This window comes from Mustela erminea, chromosome X (genome assembly GCF_009829155.1).
Source record: "Mustela erminea isolate mMusErm1 chromosome X, mMusErm1.Pri, whole genome shotgun sequence".
NCBI classification, from domain to species: Eukaryota; Metazoa; Chordata; class Mammalia; order Carnivora; family Mustelidae; genus Mustela; species Mustela erminea.
In genome coordinates, this window is record NC_045635.1 from 40154174 (window position 1) to 40175533 (window position 21360).

General features: G+C 44.6%; 1 long non-coding RNA gene across 1 annotated transcript in view; it reads right to left on the bottom strand.

Annotated features, from left to right (window-relative positions):
• The window catches only part of LOC116582780, a 43017-nt gene that overhangs the window by 2482 nt on the left and 19175 nt on the right, over positions 1–21360 (bottom strand). The gene's annotated exons all lie outside the window — the stretch shown is intronic.

Sequence of the window (21360 nt, forward strand, 5' to 3'; positions counted from 1 at the left end):
TACAGATAATCTGACAAGCTCACATTTTTCCTTTGTAACTTGTATATTATAGGATCCGAATGCACGTTCTAAATGATTTCAAAGGACACGATCGCATAAATGAGGAAGCTGCAAGACTATTTTTAAGGTATGGCAAAGCTCTGGCTCTGCTCCCAGATATTTCAAACTTCATAGTTACCCCCTGAAACTTTTTTTTTAAAGATTTTATTTATTTATTTGACAGACAGAGATCACAAGTAGGCAGAGAAGCCGGCAGAGAGAGAGGAGGAAGCAGGTTTCCTGCTGAGCAGAGAGCCCGATGCGAGGTTCGATCCCAGGACCCTGAGATCATGACCTGAGCCGAAGGCAGAGGTTTTAACCCACTGAGCCACCCAGGCTCTCCCTGAAACTTTTTCTTAAAACTGAGGCAACCAAACGTCTGAGTTCATATAACAGAAGTCAACAGATTTTATGCATTTAGGTCCACCAGAGGCTTTTCCCGTGGGGGGACTTGGGCTCTTTCTGTCCTGAGGACTCAAGTTCAAGTCCAAGTCTGGGGCCCACGTGGCAGGTTCTTCAGGAAGTGGTCGGGAGCATGAGAGCCACATTGAGGCTTTCACTTTTGCATTTACAGCGATTCACATTCTAACCTGAGCTACTCACTCAAACACACACGTACGATACAACCACATCACGCACGCACATTCGCACCGAACTATACAGTCCTTCAATCCCAACCTGCTATGAGCAGCACAAGAAAAACTTGAAAATCATCAAGTGTCATCTGTGAAAATTCCAATTAAATAAATGGGCAGGCCTAAAACTCTTCCTCTTCAGGAAAAAGTTTACTACCAAGATGGGAGTGGCAAGACATGGAATAAATTGTTCCCAGGTATTACGCAGACAGGAAGAACGCAGTAATAAGAAGTGCAATTCCCCACACAAAAAATCTGGAAGGCTCGGCCTGAGCAGTTTCACTACAGTTATCTCTTTTCAGCATACTTCCTTTAACCTTGAGCAAAGTCAGCAACTGCCTGGACTAAGGCTTGGCATTTACTGTTGATTATGCCTTGAGGGGGAACTAATTTTGTTACTATATAGAAAATACATTCTATTTCTAGAATATATAGAACTGTGCAAATATCTGCTTTTCAAATTGGTAGATGAAGCCAGAGAGAAGAGCACACACACTGAAACAGTGAAAAAGAGTTAATTCAGGAGCTGACTATTCGCTTTATAAAAGAATTCCCCGTAGGGTTTTCCTGGAATAAACCCTACATTAAATTTACATATAGAATTGACTTTCAGAAATTAAACTCACACACTACAATTAAGAAGTGTGTTTCCCAATTACACTTTTGAAGTCTTGGTATTTTAACTGTGCATACACAGTTCTTGTTCAGTTATTAAAACATATTCATACTTCAAAAGGGATGTATTAATCTAGCCACTGACTTTTTTGAGTAAAATTTTATTGGCTTAAGGAAAGTTACCTTCGTACAATACAGAGAACATAAAATCTATAATTACATGGCTTTCACTGGAAATAAAAACGGACTATGAAAACAGAACGTTAATAAAAATCAAACACCTAAAACTTTGGCATCTAAAAAAATCTATAACATTTTAAAAGCTTGCAGTCAGACTTGCTGTGATTTGATTCCTGGCTCTGCCATGCCTAGCTGTGGTACCTGGGTTAAAAATATAATACATCTAAGTGCTGAGGACAGTGTCTGCCCGACAGATAATAATCACTACATAAAGGTTGTCTTTTTTTTCTTTTTCCTTCCTTCCCTCCATCCTTCCTTCCCTTTTTTAGGGCACGGAGCCCAACACCGGGCCTGAACTCACAATCCTGAGATCAAGACCTGAGCTGAGTTCAAGAATCAGACACTTGGGTGTCTAGGTGGCTCAGCTGGTTGGGCAACTGCCTTTGGCTCAGGTCATGATCCTGGAGTCCTGGGATGGAGCCCCACAGCAGGCTCCCAGCTCCATGGGGAGACTGCTTCTCTCTCTGCCCTTCTCCCCTCTCATGCTCTCTCTCTCTCTAAAGAAAAAATAAGATCTTAAAAAAAAAAAAAAGAACCAGACACTTAACTGAGTAAGGCAGGCACCCCTAAAGGTTGGCTTTTCTATTATCATTATCATGTAACCTCTACCCTTTGGCGGCTCTTTGAGCCATCATTTTAGAGTAATACACACGTTAGTCATTCCCCAAACCACATTTCTGCATGAGAAAAATAAAGTTCCGTAACTTTTTTTTTTAAAGGATCACTTCTAACCTATTTTATCAAAGATGACAAACACCTAGCCAAGGCATATTTTGCCCCCAAAGTTTCAGTAGTTTACAATACTCCCCTGATTTTACACTTGACATCTGTTTGGGTCTTTCTGCCCAAACTTCTCAGAATTTCCAAAATCCCATACAGAACCAAGTCAGGGCCATCCAGGGAAGACATTCAAAATGAACTTTCATTCCAGTCGGCCCAGATGGGTCAAGACATGGAAACTCAGCCAGAAAAGGTGAATGGGTCAAAGACCAAGGTGAGCACGAGGGCTCTGTCCCGGAGGAGGGGGGCATGGGGTCTGCAAACAGAGGTGTGAGGAATTGGGTCCAGGCTCTGGAAAAAGTACCTGAGATCAAAAACTAATATTACAAGTTGGCTAACAGAATTTAAACAGAATTTAAATTTTTAAAAAAAGTACCCAAGACCCACTGTTTATTCTCTTTACAGGGTCACAGGACATAAAACTTTACGATAGCTACCCTAAGGGAAAAGCATGGAATGGAGGGTGCGAAGGGGTTACAAAACAGCAACAGCAAAACAAAAACAACCTCAGCATGCATTTTCTCCTATGTGGTCGGTCTTTCATTAAGAAATTTCATGTCTTAAAAGGAGAAAACTACATGGATTTCCATACGAAAACTATATGAAGAAATTCAAGCATCCCACAAACCCTAACAAAAGCTAATCGTTTCCAGCCATCATCTAACATATTTGAAGAATGATAAAAAGGACAGCAACCAGATATTTCAGAGGTTCAGGTGAACTTTATAGATATGGAACTCTCCAAAGCCAGTGTGCTCAACACTGCTCTGGGGGATACAAGAAGTAATTCCACGTTTTGTCCGAGGGCGAGCAACTGCTCCAACTTGTCTTTACCCAGGCAATGTTTGAGACAGATGGTAACGTAAGGGGGGCAGGGGAGGAGCCAGCAAAACAGAGAGAAGGTGGTTAGGATTACAAATGAAGAGTCTGGGGGGCGTAAAGGTTTGATGTTGTTCCCCTGTGTGTCGGTTCCAAGATGCACAGAGACCTGATTCAACAGTTCAGTGAAAGACCGGTTTGGAGCTCCATCAGAGAACTCCCTGTCGGCTACCACTCCTGTCCCCAGGCAATCGCTAAAATACCAAATGATCCAACTGGGTCAGGTTCCCACAAACCAGAACTACAGGTCAGGATGCAAACAACCTGGGTCCCAGGACAGGCTCTGGGACTATCACCTGTGGGGACGTGGGAAAGTCACCTCATTTCACACCAAGGCTTCTGTTTCATCTGGAGAATGGGAATAAATGAGAAAACCCCTGGGGAAATGAACAGATACTGCTGCCCCAATAATATTTGTCACCACAAAGGGTGAACGGCCATCCCCAGTTACCAATCTCACAACTCGCACGGGCAGGAAACCCCACAATCTGAGGCCTCCAAGTCACACTGGTCTTTTGGAGGTAGAAGGCTGCAAAGCAATGTTATCACCTATGCGTTACAATGATCCAAAATCTTTGAGCAGCTGCTAGATTCATTCTCTGATTAGAACAAAGTATCCTTTGAGATCAGAAGACTACCTTTGCATACAGCCTATCTGAGAATCCCAGTATTACAGAATAGAAACCTGCCTGAGTAGGACTGCCTGGGTGGCTCACTCGGTAGAGCATCTGCCTTCTTCCCAGGTCATGATCGTGAGGTCCTAGGATCGAGTCGCAGGTCCCGCTCCCTGCTCAGTGGGGAGCCTGGTTCTCCCTCCCTCTCTCTCTTCCAAATAAATAAAAAAGAAAGAAAGAAAGAAAGAAAAACCTGTCCACCTGGCTATCTATGTACGTACACACCTCTACAACACACACACAGACTCAACCTACACTTATATAAGACAATCTGAGCATTTCTCCAGGAGAGTTTGCTTCTCTGTTCCATGCTTTTCATGTTATATAAGCAGCCACTGTGCCCATCTCCCTGCAGAGATGTTCAGATCTAAGCCGTGTATACTTTGCTCCGAAAAGTTTTTTTTTATTAGTTGTCTTCTTTCCCCACCCATTGTAAAGAACGAACTGACTCAGTTTTCTGATGGCAACGCCACTGGGTGGGAGTGAGTACGGGGGTGGCAGGGTGGGAGAAAGCGAGGGTGAGGAGGAGGTGGAGGAGGGGGGCAGGAGCCAAGAGCTGAATCACAGCCATGTGAGTAATCGGAGGCTTGCTTTTTTTCTTCCTAAGGGTATGAATCAAATTAAGCTTGTTTTGCTGTGGATGAAGGAAGAGGAATATAATAGCGTGAATCAGAGCAATTATCAAATATGCGGTGCTCACTAAAAATTAATTACAACCCCTGCCTTCTCTCGCACGCCTGCCAGAAGATGCCGGGAGAGCTTTTGTTAATCAATAGAACTCTTTACAAAAATTCTTAAGAGTTTGAACTTGCGTCTCACCCTCTTCCCTTTAAAAATTTCCTTTTACACATGAATTTCAGAAACAGGAATTATTTCGGAGTTGCTGTCAGATAATCTTTGGCCCTTGGAGACAAGTGGGAAAACAACGAGGCTAATGCTGGGTAGCGACCAGGTTCCACACTATCTTGCCGTGAGTACTGGAAGCAAAACACTGAGTTTATGAAAACAACGGCTCAGAAATGAGTTTCACCTCTCCAGAGCGTTCCAAGGGGAATGCTGCGTACAACAACAAAGCCTCGGGGGGAAAAACATGGGCATTCTTTTAGAGTAGTCGTCGGCGAGAAGAAAGTTGCTGGACAAAATGTTTGAGCTTCCTTATGCTGAAATACGTAGATCCCCATCGTTTTAAGAATTTACAGGGAGTCTTATTGAGAACGATGGATTCAAAACCTATGAAGTCAGTTTTTTTGGAATGTACATAAAGAACAAGAAAACGGCTCACTTACTCGCAGTCAGGGTACAGCTCCCACCAGATTTCTATAGAAAGGCACTTCCTTTTGTGCCGTATTTTTAAATCCGATCTATTTAGCAATTCGTGGAATCTAAAGATTACCATGGGGACAAAATGGCTATCTAAAGAGAAAGGCACAATATGTCTATTTAGCTATAGATAGTCTATAGATAGGCAAGCAGCCCCCAACGATTTTAGTACCCCTACAGAATATTCCACACCCAGGAGCTCGAGGACTATAGTCTTCATCACAATGTCCCGTACTTCAAATTCATTTCTATTTAGGAGACCATGTCTTCTGTGCCAGCACAATCTTTATGGGGAGGGGTCTCCAAATAAATTATTTCAAGAGCACTCTGAACAAGCAAGAGCTTTTAACTTTTCCACGCCTCTCTGCTCCTCAATTTGACAACTGTAATCCATAACGACAGCTCTTCAGGGATGCCAAGTTTGTAGGCCCAGGCTTACACACTTCCAAATCTGCCATATGACGTTAACATTTTAGAGATTTTAGTCAAGATCTATTTACATAATCTAGAAAGATTTATCAATAGTAGGTTCACGTAAAATGAGCCAGATGTGAGGGGCACCTGAGGAAACTGCTTGAAGGGCGCCTGGGTGGCTCAGTGGGTTAAGCATCTGCCTTTGGCTCAGGTCATGATCCCAGGGTCCTGGGATCGAGCCTCGCATCAGGCTCCCTGCTCAACAGGGAGTCTGCTTTTCCCTCTCCCTTTCCCTCTCCCTCTGCCTCTGCCTCTGTCCCTCCCCACTGCTCCTGCTCTCTCGCTTACTCGCTCTCTCTCAAATAAATAAAAATCTAAAAAACAATGAGCCAGATGTGTTTTCAGACTAGGTAACTTGGCGATCTCCACCCCAGCTCTCCAGATCCCTGCTCCCTGAACACACATTAATGATACTGCTGTATCTGACTTCCCACATTTCAAGCCAGTATCTCCCTACTTAGACCATCTAGTTCCTCATGCAGTAGAAATCTTCCCAAACGTTATTTTGTCACATCCTGACCTGTCTTTATGACCAGGGGCTAGAAGGGACCAGAAATTTTCTATTCATATTTTAGTTCTTTCTCTTTTTTTAACCATTCTAAACACTATTTGCAGGGAAGACTCTGAAAAATAGGTCTTTTTTATTCCCAGAATTTGAGTCCCCTACAGAGTCCTTGGGAGTACTCTGTGTGGGGTTTTGCTGCCCCCCCAACAACATACCAAATATTTGGAGGTGGCAGTGGGGAGTGGGGTGGATACCATTTTGATGTTTTGACAAATGGGAAGAACCAGAATTTTCCAAGGCATATCTGATGCTTCATGCAGAAGCACTGAAGACCTGACAAATCAGTCACAAACTATGCTCAGGCGACCTGGTTCCCACTGAGCAATAGTGTGGAAGAACTAAAAATAGCAATATTTTAGAGGCCAGGCATCCAGGAAGATGTGGTGGTGTTGGTGGGGCAGAGGTACTGTGGAGGGGACTTGGCTGGAAGACAGGAGTAATGTAGACAATGTAGACCACACCACAGAAGTCTGGCTTATCAAAGGGAATAAATAATAGGAATGGGAAAGAGAAATAAGAAAAGGAAGGAATGATTTCATTAAAAAAAAATAGGATCTAGGGGCGCCTGGGTGGCTCAGTCACTTAAGCGTCTGCCTTGGGCTCAGGTCATAATCTCAGGGTCCTAGGATTGAGCCCCACATCGGGCTCTCTGCTCAGTGGGGAAGTTTGAGTGGGGAGAACTCTGTGCTCTCTCCCCACCCAAATAAAAAAATATTTAACAAAAAAAAAAGTAAAAAAAAAAATATGATCTTAATGGTGAGCTTTTTGTCCCAAGTCCTCTTTATTGTTATTTTTCCTATACTGTATCTCTCCATTTGCTCTCTAATGAATATACCTGATCCATCATTATCCTCTCTCCAGGATGTGGCCAAGCTACCAGAATCAACCTGTGGAGAATCAGCCTCCAGGGTAGTGAGGCGGGCTCAGGTACCCCGGGATTAAAGGGTCTGGATGTATTTAAGCAGAGGGAAGGCAGGAAAGCACAGAGATGCAGGACTATTGTCTGACATGTGGGTCAGAAAAGTCCCATCATGTGGAGAGTGGACCAAGGCCCTTAGGAAGAGCCGGACTAGGAACCTGGCGGGGTGATAAAGGGGACGTCACCCTAGCAAAGGAGTGGGGCTGACCTTCAGACCCTTCTGACTCTGTGAACTCGAGTTTTATAGAGCATTTTCAATCATTCTAAAACAATTTCCCTGAAAGAAAACCTGTGCCGCAGCAAAAACAGATCGATGCAGAGTTTCTCTGTTGGAGGAATAGATTGCAAATTAATTTAACCGGATTATTTCCTCTGTGATGGGACAGTCAATATGTGAATCCCCTGCGGCGTGTCTGCCTCTGATCTCACCTCCTGTGACCGGGAACCCTGTACCGTAAACCGGCTGGTTGTACCATATGACAAAATGACCATTCCTCTCAATTCCTACCCTAATGGGTCATCGGAAGAAAACAAGATGACCCATTAACAGCCGCATCTTACATAAGACGTCATCATGGGAGAGAGCCAGGTGATGGCTCCGCAAGCCCTCTCCATACGATTTGTGTGACTTCTTAGGAGCCTGTAATTATTTATTTTAAAGACTTTGTTTTTTTATTTGACAGAGAGAGAGACAGCGAGAGAGGGAACACAAGCAGGGGGAGTGGGAGAGGGAGAAGCAGGTTTCCCACTGATCAGGGAGCCCGAAGCAGGACTTGATCCCAGGACCCTAGGATCAGGACCCGAGCCGAAGGCAGCCCCTTAAACGACTGAGCCACCCAAGTGCCCCAACCTGTAATTATTTCAAGAGAAAGAGTTCAATAACAAAACCTGCAGCTGTCTGAAAAACGTATCTTCAACCCATCGTAGCAAACCAAAGTCCAAACTCATTTTTGGATAATTACTACCAATGGTGTTAGTCGCGCTCAATACCAGAGAAACATTCCATAAGAAAGCCAACACCGTCACTCAACTACAGTAGCCTATGCATTAAGTATGCACTGATTTAAGACACACTGGAATCTCAAAGACAAAAATAAACTAACTAACTTTAGAAATAACTAAGATTTACAAACTTAAGTTTTAGAATTCTAAGATGTAGAAAAGAGACCCACTCTATTTCACCCAACCTGAAACGCCATGGATTTTAAGACACTGCCTTCTTTTATGTACTGTTAGGAAAAGAAACAAACTTGGCCAATTAACCAGGACATGATGGCTCAAAGGCAGTCCTAGTGATGGTCAGATGAGATTCTCATTTGAATGGCCTGAGAGATGGGCTATTTCTCCTGCCTTCAGCTGTGTTACTTGGCACGGGACCGTCAAGTCCTTCTCAGTGGCAAATAAAACAGTTTCGACTCCTTGTATTTTCCTAGTCACTGCTTTAGAAGAAAACACGGGCTTTCGGTCATTTCTCCAACAATAACCCCCTAGCTCTAAGACGTATTCTATAGAATACATCCTAGGTCATAGATTCTTTATGTCCTCTTCCGGCCTCAGCAAATCCTCATTTCCTGCAGCTTACTTCTAACTACCTTGTCCAGGTAATTCCTCATTCATTCCAACATTTCTTTTTACTGAGTACATCTAACTTCCAGGTACCAAGCTGTTCAGGGGATCCAGCAATTAACAAGAGACAAAATATTTTCCCTCATGGAGTTTCCAGCCCAGAAGGGAAAGACACATCATCAAATAAATGCAAAGTAAGCTATCTGGTGATGAGGTCTCTGGCAGGATGGAGCAACCAAGCAATCCTGGGAGGCAGATGGGGGAAAATCGGGGGTGGCTGTTCTTTTGCTTGGAGTGATCAGGGAAGTAAGGCCCCTCTGATCAAGGAGGCATTTAAGCCAAGTCCTGAAGGAAGGCACAAAGCAGGCTCTGGAAAGATCTGGGCAACAGGTGAGAGGTGATGAGGCAGAGGCGCAGGGGCAAGGTAGGTAGGAGCATGCCTGATCAGTTACGGGGACAGCAAAGAGGCCACTGTCGCTATAGCAAGCAGAATGGGAAAGGGAGAAAAAGAAAGGACATGGCAACGATTAGGTTGAGCAGGGATGGAGGGAGCAGATCTCACAGGGCATCATCTCTCAAGGACTGTGGTCGGTATTCCAAGAGAAGTTAACAAACGGCTTGGAGTGGAAGTTAACAAACGCTATGGGGCTCCTGATCTGGAGAATGGAACCATATAAAAGGATAACTCCTGAGGCGAGGGAGGGAAAAAGCGCCTAGCTGATGAATCCAAATGAGAGGACAGTGACCTGGCCCAGGTGGTATCAGCAGAAACAAAGGTGACCAGTCAGATCGGGGATATATTATCAAGGTAGAGCAGACAAAACTTGCTGAGGTGGGGTAAGCCAAAGAGAAGACTCAGTGGGGACCCCAGGGTTTCTGGCCTGGGCAATGGGAAACATGAAGCTGCTCTTTCCCAAGTTGGGACAGGCTGGGTATGGCAGGGGTGGGGAGGTATGCAGAGGGGAATGAAGAGCTGGGTTTTCGACATGTTAGCCTGGAGATGCCAAAGAGACATCCAAGCGGAGATGAAGCTGAAATTGAGCAGAGGGTTGTGAGATGAAATCATCAGCGTTTAAGTGGTATTTAAAGCCAAGGGATTAATTTGACTTTGGGAGTGAGGACAGATAGAGAAAGGGCAGGAGGGCCGAGGCAGTTGAATATGAAGAGGTTGGGGCAATGCCAGGAGGAATCAGCAAAGGAGACTGGCAAGGAACAACCTCGGATAGGCAGAGCACCAAGTGTCCTGTAGAGGAAGCCAAGGGAAGAAAATGATTTCAAGGAAAAGAGTAGGAGTAGCTGGGTCAAATCCTGTCTGAAGGCTCAATAAGATAAGGACTAAGAACTCAGCACTGGATTTGGAATGCGGAGCTCTGGGGCATTTTTGACAGGAGTCCTTTTGGAGGCTAGGGGTGGGGGGCGTGGGAGGTGAAAACAATGGAATCAAACAGTGCAGTGAAAACAATGGAGCACGGGAGGAAATGTGTTTGAAATGTATTTGATGCCAAGACAAGGCACAGTAGCTGGAAGGGAATGTGGATGGGAGAAATGGATGATGCTGGGGAAGATACAGGTAACTGCAGGAGCTTCAGCTAGAAGACAGATGATAGGAACCCAGCTGGCCATGGAGACGTTGGCCTCTGGTGAGGCAGTAGAGGAAAACCACTCCATGAGCATCCATGGAGGTAATGCGCTTAGGTCCAGAGGCAGGAATGTGTGGAAGGTCTAATTTCTATGTTTTACGTCCTTTAAGTCCTTCTTTTTTATCTCTCTTAGTTGTTGCTGTTGCCACACTGGATATAGTAAATCTGAAGTCCTGATCCAGACATTTTTTAAAGTAACTGAAGAAACACAGGGCTCCTGGCTGGCTCAGTCACTGGAGTGTGCAACTCTTGCTCTCGGGATTGTGGGTTTGAGCCCCACATTGGGTGCAGAGATCACCAAAAAGAATTTTTGGTGGGGAGCGCCTGGGTGGCTTAGTCAAGCGAGCATCCAACTACTGATTCCGGCTCCAGTCCCGATCTCAGGGTTTTAAGATCAAGCCCAGCATTGATTGGGCTATGTGCTCAACAAGGAGTCTGCTTAGAGTCTGATCTCTCTCTCTCTCTCTCTCTCCCTGTCCCTCCCACCCCCCTCACTCACTGGTGCTCCCTCTGCCTCTCAAAATAAATAAATAAATCTTTTAAAAAGGTTTTAATTAAAAGTTAATAAAAAATTAAGAAAAAAATAAAGAAAAGTAACTAAAGAAATAGATTTTTAAAAAGAAATAAAGAAAGGAAGGAACAGAAAAGATTTTATTTGCCACCCAGAGTGATGTGTGGCTATATATTGAATTATCTGGCAAACGTTAAACCACAAGCATTAAAAAGAGCTGTGGGTAATGAATCACTTTGGCTTCTTGTTTACATAGCTAAGAAACACAATGAATGAAAAGTAAAGAGCATCACTACCAAATAATACTGCAAAGACACGGCAGCCAAGTTCAGTATCAGTGTCTTTTGTATCTTAGTCACATTGTTTGAAAACACTACAACTACAGCATGGGATCACGACACAAGCCTCAGCTCGAATATCTCTCTAGTCGGACGCTGGACACTCCAATCAGAGAGGTCACTCACTCTCTGTGGGGCATCTCTCAGAAGTGAATGAGTTGGGGGTCATTGGGCAGAGTCTATCCATGGCCACAGTCGTGAGGCTGGCCAAGTTCTTGCTAACTGAAGATATAAAACCCAACAACTGAGCCTCTTGCATTCTAGAGAAATACGTTACCTGGAACTGACATAAAAATTAGTCACGCGGTGGCTGTGAAAAGCAGCACCAAAATCCGAACCGTTATTAATGACACAAAACAAATCAATTGCCCTGGCTTAGTTTACTCCACAGGCAGACAGCAGAGTAAGGTCAAGAGCACAGGTTCAGGGTCAAATCCCAGCCTCACCATTTAGGAACCAACTTTAAGCAACTTACTGAACATCCCTGTGCTGGTTTTCTGTCTGTAAAATGGAGGAAGGTAACAGAATCTATTTCATAGAGTTACCAAGAGGATAAAGAAAATTGCTCTACGCAATAATTATTATAAAGTCATATTCTCCACCCTGGAATTTGAAACTAACCACCAAAAAAAAAAAAAATTTACACAGACTAGAAAAGAGGAAAAAAAAAATTACACAGAAGTAGCAGGAGGACCCTCTTGGAAATTCACCAAACGAGGGACTCAGCATGTCATGTATCCCTGGCATGTCAATCGTACTCCAAAATTTGAGGATGGTAAATAATGGGATTCACAAAGATAATTTTCAGTTGTTTTAACCCAAATGCATAGACATCTAATGCAGACTACAATACAAAATTCACATTTTAGGGCCAGGTGGAGACTTAAGATAAATGGTATGTGTGCACTGGCATAAAGCACTGTTTGCTGAGTCAGGGACGAGAGATCTAGAACCTATGGGAAATCGTGCTGTGAGGACTCGCCCATATTTAATCCCTAAAACTAGAAGCAGTCCTAAAAGCGGCCGCTGACCACAGAAGGTTAAGTAAATAGGATGTGGTAGGGTTAGCAAGGAAACCGGGACTCCCGAGTTCCCGAGTGCCAGTCAGTCATCCCTTCACCTTGCACGGGGATGTGGGGTCTCCCCTCGTGGGTATCAGTTGCCCTGTTGGAGAGGCCATGTTGTAAGGATGGTGTTTCTCAGCAGGGAGAGTCCGGGTGTCTCCAGGGCATTTCTGAGAGGGCTGTGGTCTCCATCTTGAATGCTATCCAAGTGTCCAGCCCTCCCTGCCCCCCTCACCATCAGGTGGCTCGAGGCTCCCAGGCTTGTTCCAACCAGGTCTGTCACCACCTGTCCCTCACTTTCAGCCCCAGACTTAATGAGACAGAACCGGACGGAAAAGGGAAATGTCAAGAGAGGACGGTATGGATGGCTTCCATATTCAAAACTATACAAATTTTAAGAGGAGCAAGGAATGCATGTGCCCTCACAAGAGTCTTTTGGGCTATTAAAATTTAAATTGGTATCACCTGTAAACTCTGTGCGCTAACAGTCGGGAACGGGATACTGATTTGATTGTGCAACGAATATTTATTCTTTAACCTTACTTGGCACAGTCCCAGGCTGGGCTCTGGGCAGGGAGAAACACAACAGGACAGAGACCCCGCCCTCCAGAATTCAAGATGCCATTACAGAGACCAGATAGGAAGATCAGGAAAGACAATGAATTAATAAATTATTCTCAACTAATGAAAGAGACAATACCTTGAGCTTTGCAACACTTTCTACAAAGGAAATTTACAAGAAAGCCCAAAACGCAAAAACAGAACAAACCAAGTGATCAAGTAGAAGCTGGAGAGCCCTTGTAGGCAGCTCTATTTTCTGCGGCCCCTAGGCTTGAAGCCCAACAGTGCCCAGCCTTCAGAACACTCCAGAAGGAGAGGCAGGTGTGCTTTCAAAGGTGAACAGCACTGAAGAGCAGGTTAAAAGCGGGGGGGGGGGGGGGGGCTAGGCAGGAAGAGCCACAAAGACAGACAACTGTGTAGGACCAGATAACCTGGCACCACAATATCCCCCTTCTGATGCAAATTCTAATCCTGAACACTGGTGAGAGTGGTAGGGCAGCAACCTGGGCAGGGCAGGATGAAGGGCAGAGCTCAAGAGCATTGCCGACTGGCAGAGAGAACCCACTGGGAGCCACATGTCCCATTTCAACCTGGCCTCCTGTCCTGCCTCTCACCCAAGGCTCCCTATGTCACAGGGGGATCGCAGTGAAGGGAAGCACATAAAGATGGGGTTCGCAATCACAGAGGCCCCCCTCCCAAGAGCTAACATACCGAATACAATGAAAGAGTTGGTAAGCCTGTGCTTACCACGGTAGGTATTTCTCAATACCACCCCCTCACTTCTCTGACATTTATGCCATGTGGAAATATAGTCCCAAGGGGCCAAGTTTCCCAATGTTTCACGAGGGGGAAAAACACTGCAGCACTTACAGCGTTGTGTGGGCCAAAGAGAACATAACAACGGGCCGGTGGGCACTCCTACATTAGAAGAGGGGTCTGAGTCTGTCTTGCCTACTACACCAGCCCCAGCATCTTGCCCACAGTCTAATGTTAGTACATCATGTGTCCAATATGTATTGCTTAAATGAGTATGTGAGAGCCAAGTTTTGGTCTCGGTAGCAAACTGTAAGCCAACTTCTTTGCCTCTCCTCCTTTAGAGAAAGGCTGCAGTTTGGGGGAAGTAGATGGGGTAGCAGGTTCTAAGTAAAGGGAAATCTATGTAGAACTTACTCACAAAGTCACTATTAACACAAAATCGTTATCACTAAGTCAATGGGGAGTGCACTGCAATTCTCTATCAGGCTGGTAGGTGGCGCTTCATCTGTCTCCAGGCTCAGAAAGCGGGGAGGACCTGGGCTCTGAGTCTTTGCCCTTCAGAGTGCCCTGGTCCTTATCAGAAAAACTAAGAGATACACATGCATACTCATGGGGTTGCTAGGAACATCTCTTGAACAAATAGAACAAAATGGATTTCTAAGGTTTTTAAGATGGATCCCCAAGTCACTGTCCTCAGTAGCTCTGGCTGGACTTGACTATGATGTTTGAGTAATCAGTGAGTTTCAAGAAACACCAGGGAATAGTTCTACCTAAGGGGTATCCCATACATCAAAATGAAACAACTCTTACAACATAATGAGGAGTTGGCTCCAGAAATGTAAGCACCAAAGGAAGACACTTAATCAGAGCTTCAGGGCAAAGACCAAAGTGTCCCAGAAATTAGCAGGTCCTAGGAATGCCAGGACTAAAGAAATTCCTGATCATCTTGCTAAGAGCATTAAAGACTGTGGCGATGGTACCACATCTAGTCTAGGAACATAATACCATTGCTCAGAGCAACAGAAAGATCAGGCCAATTTTCAGGGGAAAGGAAAAAACCTGGGGCTGAAGAGGATAAGCTACAGATGGGTTTCCTTGGAAAAGTTGGTAGAGCATATGACTCTTGATCTCAGGGTTGGGAGTTCAAGTCCCACATTGGGTGTTGATATTAATTAAATAAATAAACTTTTTTTTTTAAGTCGCTTTTGAAAATGCCCCCCCCCAAAAGAAAGCAAGCCTGGCCTAGGTGGGTCAAGACTCACTAGTCACAGCTAAGGAACTTTGATCACCTTTCAAACACGCACACCTATTCCCTTCATCTTCCACTAACCAAAGACAGATCCTGAACTGATCCCATACCATGCCTGCCTTTGCACTTGGCCTCGAAGTAAATTCAGATCTTCCCCCTGACATTTTAAGAACACCAAAGGTAGTGCTGGAACAAGAAACACTTTTATCTATTTCTGCTGATCTTTAAAAAATATATACTTCTATTATGGAACTTCTTAAAAGCATGCACAAAAGTTGAGAGAACAGCATAATGAACTTCACATATCTTTAACTGGCTTCGAGGTTTATCTTTGCCAATCTTGCTGGCCACCATTTTTTCCCCTCCCTCATTCTAATAGTTAACAAACTTGGTATTAGAGGGCAAGGGCCTCCCTCAGAGCCACCCTGTTAGAAGCAGATAAAAGGTTAGAACTCATGCCAAGTTTCTAAAAAACTGGAAAAGGTTCTTTGAGAGATTAAAACTGAGGAGAAACAAAGAAGAAAACAGTCCCTGAGTAAAAATCACTTAGGCTTTTAAGTAGATTCTGTCTCACTCAGTAAGTTTAAAAAAAAATCAGTAGGAAAAATGAATAAAGAGCAATATAATATGTAAGTCTTTTCAGGTCCAAGGGTATATCTTTTAAATATTGTGGAGGTTTTTTTAAGGCTTGTTTATTTATTTGAGACAGATTGAGGGGGAGGAAGAGGAGGAAGAGGTAGACAGCGCAACTCAAGCAGACTCCTTGCTAAGCGAGGAGCTCCACCCAGGGCATAAGGAGGTAAGCAGAGGCTTGATTTCAGGACCCTGATCATGATCTGACCCGAAATCAAGAGTGAGATGCTCAAATGACTGAGCCACCCAGGCGCCCCTAAATATCGTTTTAAATAATGAGGCTGTTTTGTATTTTCCTGTGGAATCTGAATTGTTAGCAGGCAAAAGGTTAATATTCAGTCAACCACGACAACAAAGGCCTATGATTCCATGTTCAGTGATTTTTTAAAATGGTACTATAGGGGAGGTCTCTATTTTTTTCCAAATAGACTGTTAATGTCTATAACTGAGAAGACCATTTTACTTGTGTGTTATTTTATTCCCATATACACCTCTGTTTGGATAGAAAGTGGAGGAATCTTTTTACAATATTATCTGAAGAGGGTGGAGATACTTCCTTTTCAGGTAATTAAGCACACTTCCTGCGCTCTTCTCCCAGGACTATGATAAATGGTTTTATTTTATAAAAGCAACAGACTAGAATGTTCTATCTGCTGTTCCCTCTACCTTTCAATTCGGGCTAAATCCTATCCTTCTCTCTCTCTACTGCATCCCCAGTGCCTAAAGAACTCTCACCTTGCTAGGTGCTCAAATACATTTCCGACATGCAGAAAGCACCCCTGGGTGGGGTGTATTTGACACTTCCCATTCTTCACAAACCTTCCATTTCTTGTCCTCCAGCTTTCTTCTCTTGCCTTAGTCCCATTCTATCTCTTCATTGATTTTAGTGTTCTGGCATTTTAAACAGCAGTAAGTGTTCCAGAATGTCTAAGAATGATGGACTGCACCAGACACTATGGGTACATTAGCTTTTACAAATCTATGACCACTTGGAATGCTGAAGAAAGGATGGCAGATGGGAGCCCAAGACCCCTGAACAGCTGAGGTCTTGCAACTCCATCTCCAGATCTCCAGGCACAAGCTAAACATTGATATACAGAATTTATTTTTTTAAAGAATTTATTTATTTATATGACAGAGAGAGAGAGAGAGATCACAAGTAGGCAGAGAGGCAGGCAGAGAGAGAGGGGAAAGCAGGCTCCCCGCTGAGCAGAGAGCCCGATGCCGGACTCGATCCCAGGACCCTGAGATCATGACCTGAGCCGAAGGCAGAGGCTTTAACCCACTGAGCCACTCAGGCGCCCGATATATAGAATTGAGACGCACCCAGCTGGCTCAGTCGGAAGAGCATGCAACTCCAGATCTCAGGGCCGTGAGTTCGAGCCCCAAACTGGGTGTAGAGAGGACTAAAAATAAGTGAATAAACAAACTTCCAAAAAAAAATTCTTTTCAGTTGAACTTCATTGTTTTCTTAACAAGAACCACATACTCATGCCACCAGATTCTTATAGTGCATTATATTCTGACTTTGTGACCCTACTATTTCTTATGCTTGGTATTGACCTAAGCAATGCTCACACCCTCTAGCACTCCTGGCTGCTTGATGATATCTGAGTCTCAGGGGCAATATAATCGCAGGCTCCAAATACCCAGGACAAAAGAATACTTCACGCTGAATGGTCACCGGCTAATTATTACCTCTATGGTGAAGAGATCAAGTAGAAGTAGAAACCATAATTATAATGAAGGAAATTGGGACTGGAGAAAAAGAAGTGTATCCTGAAAATGAAAACCGAAAAAATATTTGGAGCCCAGAAATCACAAGCAAATCCTTTTGTTAGTAAGCTAGAGTTTCTACTTCGTGAGAGTAGAACTATCTAGAAATAATCTTTAGATAGAGTTATTTGCTAAGATGGAGGAATTCCAGCTAAAATGTCTTCCATACATCTCTGTGAAGAAGGGAGGACTTGGCTTTCACGGCTATTCTCTGTGTTAATTTTAAGTCAAGGTTGCTTAACATCAGCACTATTGACATTTGGAACCAGATCATTTGTTGTTGGGGGGATGGGGAGGGCTGTCCTGTGCACTGCAGGATATTTAGCAGCATTCCTGGTCTCCGCCACCCATTAGATGCCAACAGCATTTCCACACGCCGCCCCCAACACAGCTGCAAATACTACCAAATGTCCGCTGGGGACAAAGTCATCCTCAGTTGAGAACTCTATTCCCCAAACACACCTATCTGCGCAGCTTCTCCCTCCCTCCCTCCCTCTCTCTCTCTCATCATTCCTGACCCAGCCAAAGCCACACCAATCAACCTGTTCATGAACTTTCTTTCCACTCTGCAAACTGACTTCAAGAAACCAGAAGCAGAATGGGTGACCTGCTGCTTCCCGGAGGGCACAAAAGAGGCACTCAAGAAATGTGGGTGGGTTCCCACTTTTTCTTGCTGCTGAAGAAGTCACAGCTTCTCAAGCAGACACCTGTCTCTTCCAGGAATCGTATTTTGAAGGTAAGTGCACATATTTTGAATATGCCAATTACATTCAAAATACTAGAACTAAAGATTGTGATTTCGTCTATCTTTTCTCTCCGTAGGAGGAATGCAAGTCTTTAATTTTTAGGAAGAACACCGGAACTAAATAAATACTTAGCACTTTAAAGGAAATGCTTTATACACTTCGATGAATTCTTGCCAGAGATGTCTGACAGTAACAGCCTACAGTACTCACAGCCTCCCACCCATGTTTCTATGGTGACACTTGAAGTCAAATGGTTAGAATTCAAACTACCTAGTCATGTAAAGAAAAGCCCTTTTCCTCATGCCATAAAGCATATTTTATCATTTGTTGGGGGGTGGGAGGAAAGGAGGAAAGATTCATACTTCATACTTTTTAGTAGTATGTTTTTTGTTCTAAGAAATTAAAAATGTGCATGTGAGACCTTCTCATATCTTCGCAAATGGAGGGTAAAAATCCCGGACCGATTTTCTGGGGCTCAGTTTATCATTTTACAATCAACAACTAGGGGCACCTGGGTGGCTCAGTGGGTTAAAGCCTCTGCCTTCGGCTCAGGTCATGATCCCAGGGTTCTGGAATTGGGCCCGCATCGGGCTCTCTGCTCAGCGGGGAACCTGCTCCCCGCCCCCCGCCTGCCTCTCTGCCTACTTGTGATCTCTCTCTCTCTCTAATAAATAAATTTTTAAAATCTTGGAAATAAAAGAACTAGTAGGCAGTGTTCAAGTAGAGGCAGAGTTTGAGCATGGCACAGAGTTGAAAACTCATCAGCGAAATATTAATCACAGCTGAAACCCTGAGTTCCTTAGGTACAATGTACTCCCGTGACTAGAAGTACATTCCATTTCCTCTAAGTGCACATTCAGTCTGTCAAAACTGGATGACAACAGCCTAAAGCTGTTACAATTCTGAAACTTAACCTGCTGCACATCCTGAACAGCCCTTCTCCAAAGAAAAGTTACGAGAAATGTATGTAAGACTTTTCAGATACGGAAGCGTCTCAAAATCCTGAGACACATGTCAAAATAACCCCTCATAAACTGCTTCACGGGAACAGCATTTTGAACTCTCCATCTAATTTTCCATTTCCAGGTTTGTTGCAAATAGTACTCCAATGAAATTCTTCCTTGGGCTCCTAAGGATCCGAAGAGGTTTAAGAGCCCTCTGGCAGACACCAGGCATAAACCCTTGAAAACCGTGGGTTGTATCTTTAAAAGGTGTCAAAGGAAAAGAAGATGAAATGCTGTAATCTCCGCCCACTGTCACTTAACACAGAACAGCCCACGCACGCCGCACGCCCAGCCAGCATCCTGCATCCCCCCTTTCTTTTCAAACCCACTGCGTTAGACCATGGAAACTCAGGATGTGTGGCCACAGCGGCCCCTGCTCTGGCTCCAGCTGGCCCACCACGTGGCGTGGCCGTGACCTTAGTCACACTTCCCCCTGACATCCTGTGAGTGGGCTCCAGCTGGAGCCAGACCTTCCCACCGTGCTGCCCGCCCTGCTCCTGGAAATGACAAACCCCCGCTCCCTAAAACATTCCATTCTCCTCTAACACCAGCAGAGCTTCCTGCTCCCCACCCCTCCTGAATAACAGGTCTTCATCATTCCCCACCCTAGTGACGCCTTTCGCCATTGAGCTAAAGGGGACGAATTTTCATGGAAGCGAGCTCTCCCATTCTAGTGCAACTATTTTAACTCTTACCCGCTAATCCCTTCTCCAGGAATTATAAGCACATACAGCTTCTGGCATCTCACACAGGGTACAGAAGCATGACAAAGTGATCTTCGTTGAAGAAATACTTCTTTCCTGGGGCGCCTGGGTGGCTCAGTGGGTTAAGCCTCTGCCTTCAGCTCAGGTCATGATCCCAGGGTCTTGGGATCGGCCCGCATCGGGCTCTCTGCTCAGCAGGGAGCCTGCTTCCTCCTCTCTCCTCTCTCTCTGCCTGCCTCTCTGCCTACTTGTGATCTCTGTCTGTCAAACAATTAAAAAAAAAAAAGAAATACTTCCTTCCTTCTCAGAGAGGGTGCCTGTTGGGATTTGGATCTCCACAAGCCTTCTCTTCGTGGTCCTTATCTAGTTGGATGGACCAAAAGGCTTTCAGAAATCCTCTGAGTTGGATGCATTAACTTATGTCTTTGAAAAAGAGTTTTCATTTAAATAAATAGCGTAATGAGAAAAACACTCCCATTCACTTTCAGTCGTAGAGTTAAAAAAAAAAAGAAGCGATTTTTTTATTTCATCAGATGACTGGCAGTATTAATCCTGCCTTCCTCCTAAAAGATGCATGGGGGCAACCTAAGGTCAGTTTCTCAAGCAAAGATGTCAAGCTGGGGGGAGTGACATTAAGAAGCAGTTACTGGGGATGCCTGGAGGGCTCAGTGGGCTCAGCGGCTGCCTTCCACTCAGGTCATGATCCCAGGGTTTTGGGATCGAGCCCTGTGTTGGACTACCTGCTCAGCAGGGAGCCCACTTCTTCCTCTCCCTCTGCCACTACCCCTCTTTGTGCTTGTTCCTAAGTAAATAAAATCTTTCTTAAAATAAGGCAGTTTAATGCATCCATTGTTTATACTCCTCCTATTCTACACATTCAAAAATGGACACAGAGGTTCCGGTTCTACAGAAAATAGAGTGAGCACCTTCCACCCTGTTTTTCCCAGCGAACCAGACTATAAAAACCTGGACAGACTGCACAGAGCAGCTACTTGAGGACTCTGAAAAGTATATAGTAGCAGCCAGATTAGGAAAGAGAGGAATTCGAAATACCACCTCACCTGCCAGTGAGTTTACCATGACTTTCTCCTCCCATATGCCCCAAGCCTGAACCCCACACACTGTCGGCGGGCACAGAGAACTGACAGAGAGCAAGCCTGGAGATGCCCAGTAGCTCTGACTCACAGAGCAGTTAAGAACTCCTGATGCTCAGAGAGTGGGGGCAATCTCCCACCTTTTTTCCTTTGCCCTGTTCTCTTGGGTCACAACCCCTGCAATGGCAGCCTGCAGAACCGTTCAGACCCAAGGGATGAAAGCCTTCCTCTGTGTTCGGCAGTGCTGTGGCTCTGAGGAGATGGGTAAAACCATGCCAATTTTTATTCTCTGTACTCCTGTCACTTGGTGCAGGGATGTGGGCAAAGCTGTGGAAGTTCATGGCAGGGCAGTAATGAAATCCCAAGACTTCTAGCTAAATGACCAAGGGAAGCCCTATGGAATTGGAAAGTATTGAAGAACTTATGTAGAGGGAGAAGTTCAGGAAAGGCACCATATAAATGGTTTATAAACTCCCAAGCTCACCCACAAGCTTGGCATGCATGGATCTCATCCTCAACAGCCCACCTGAGACTACGAGAATATTCTAGAAAGGCCAATGTCCCAGATGGCTCACCAA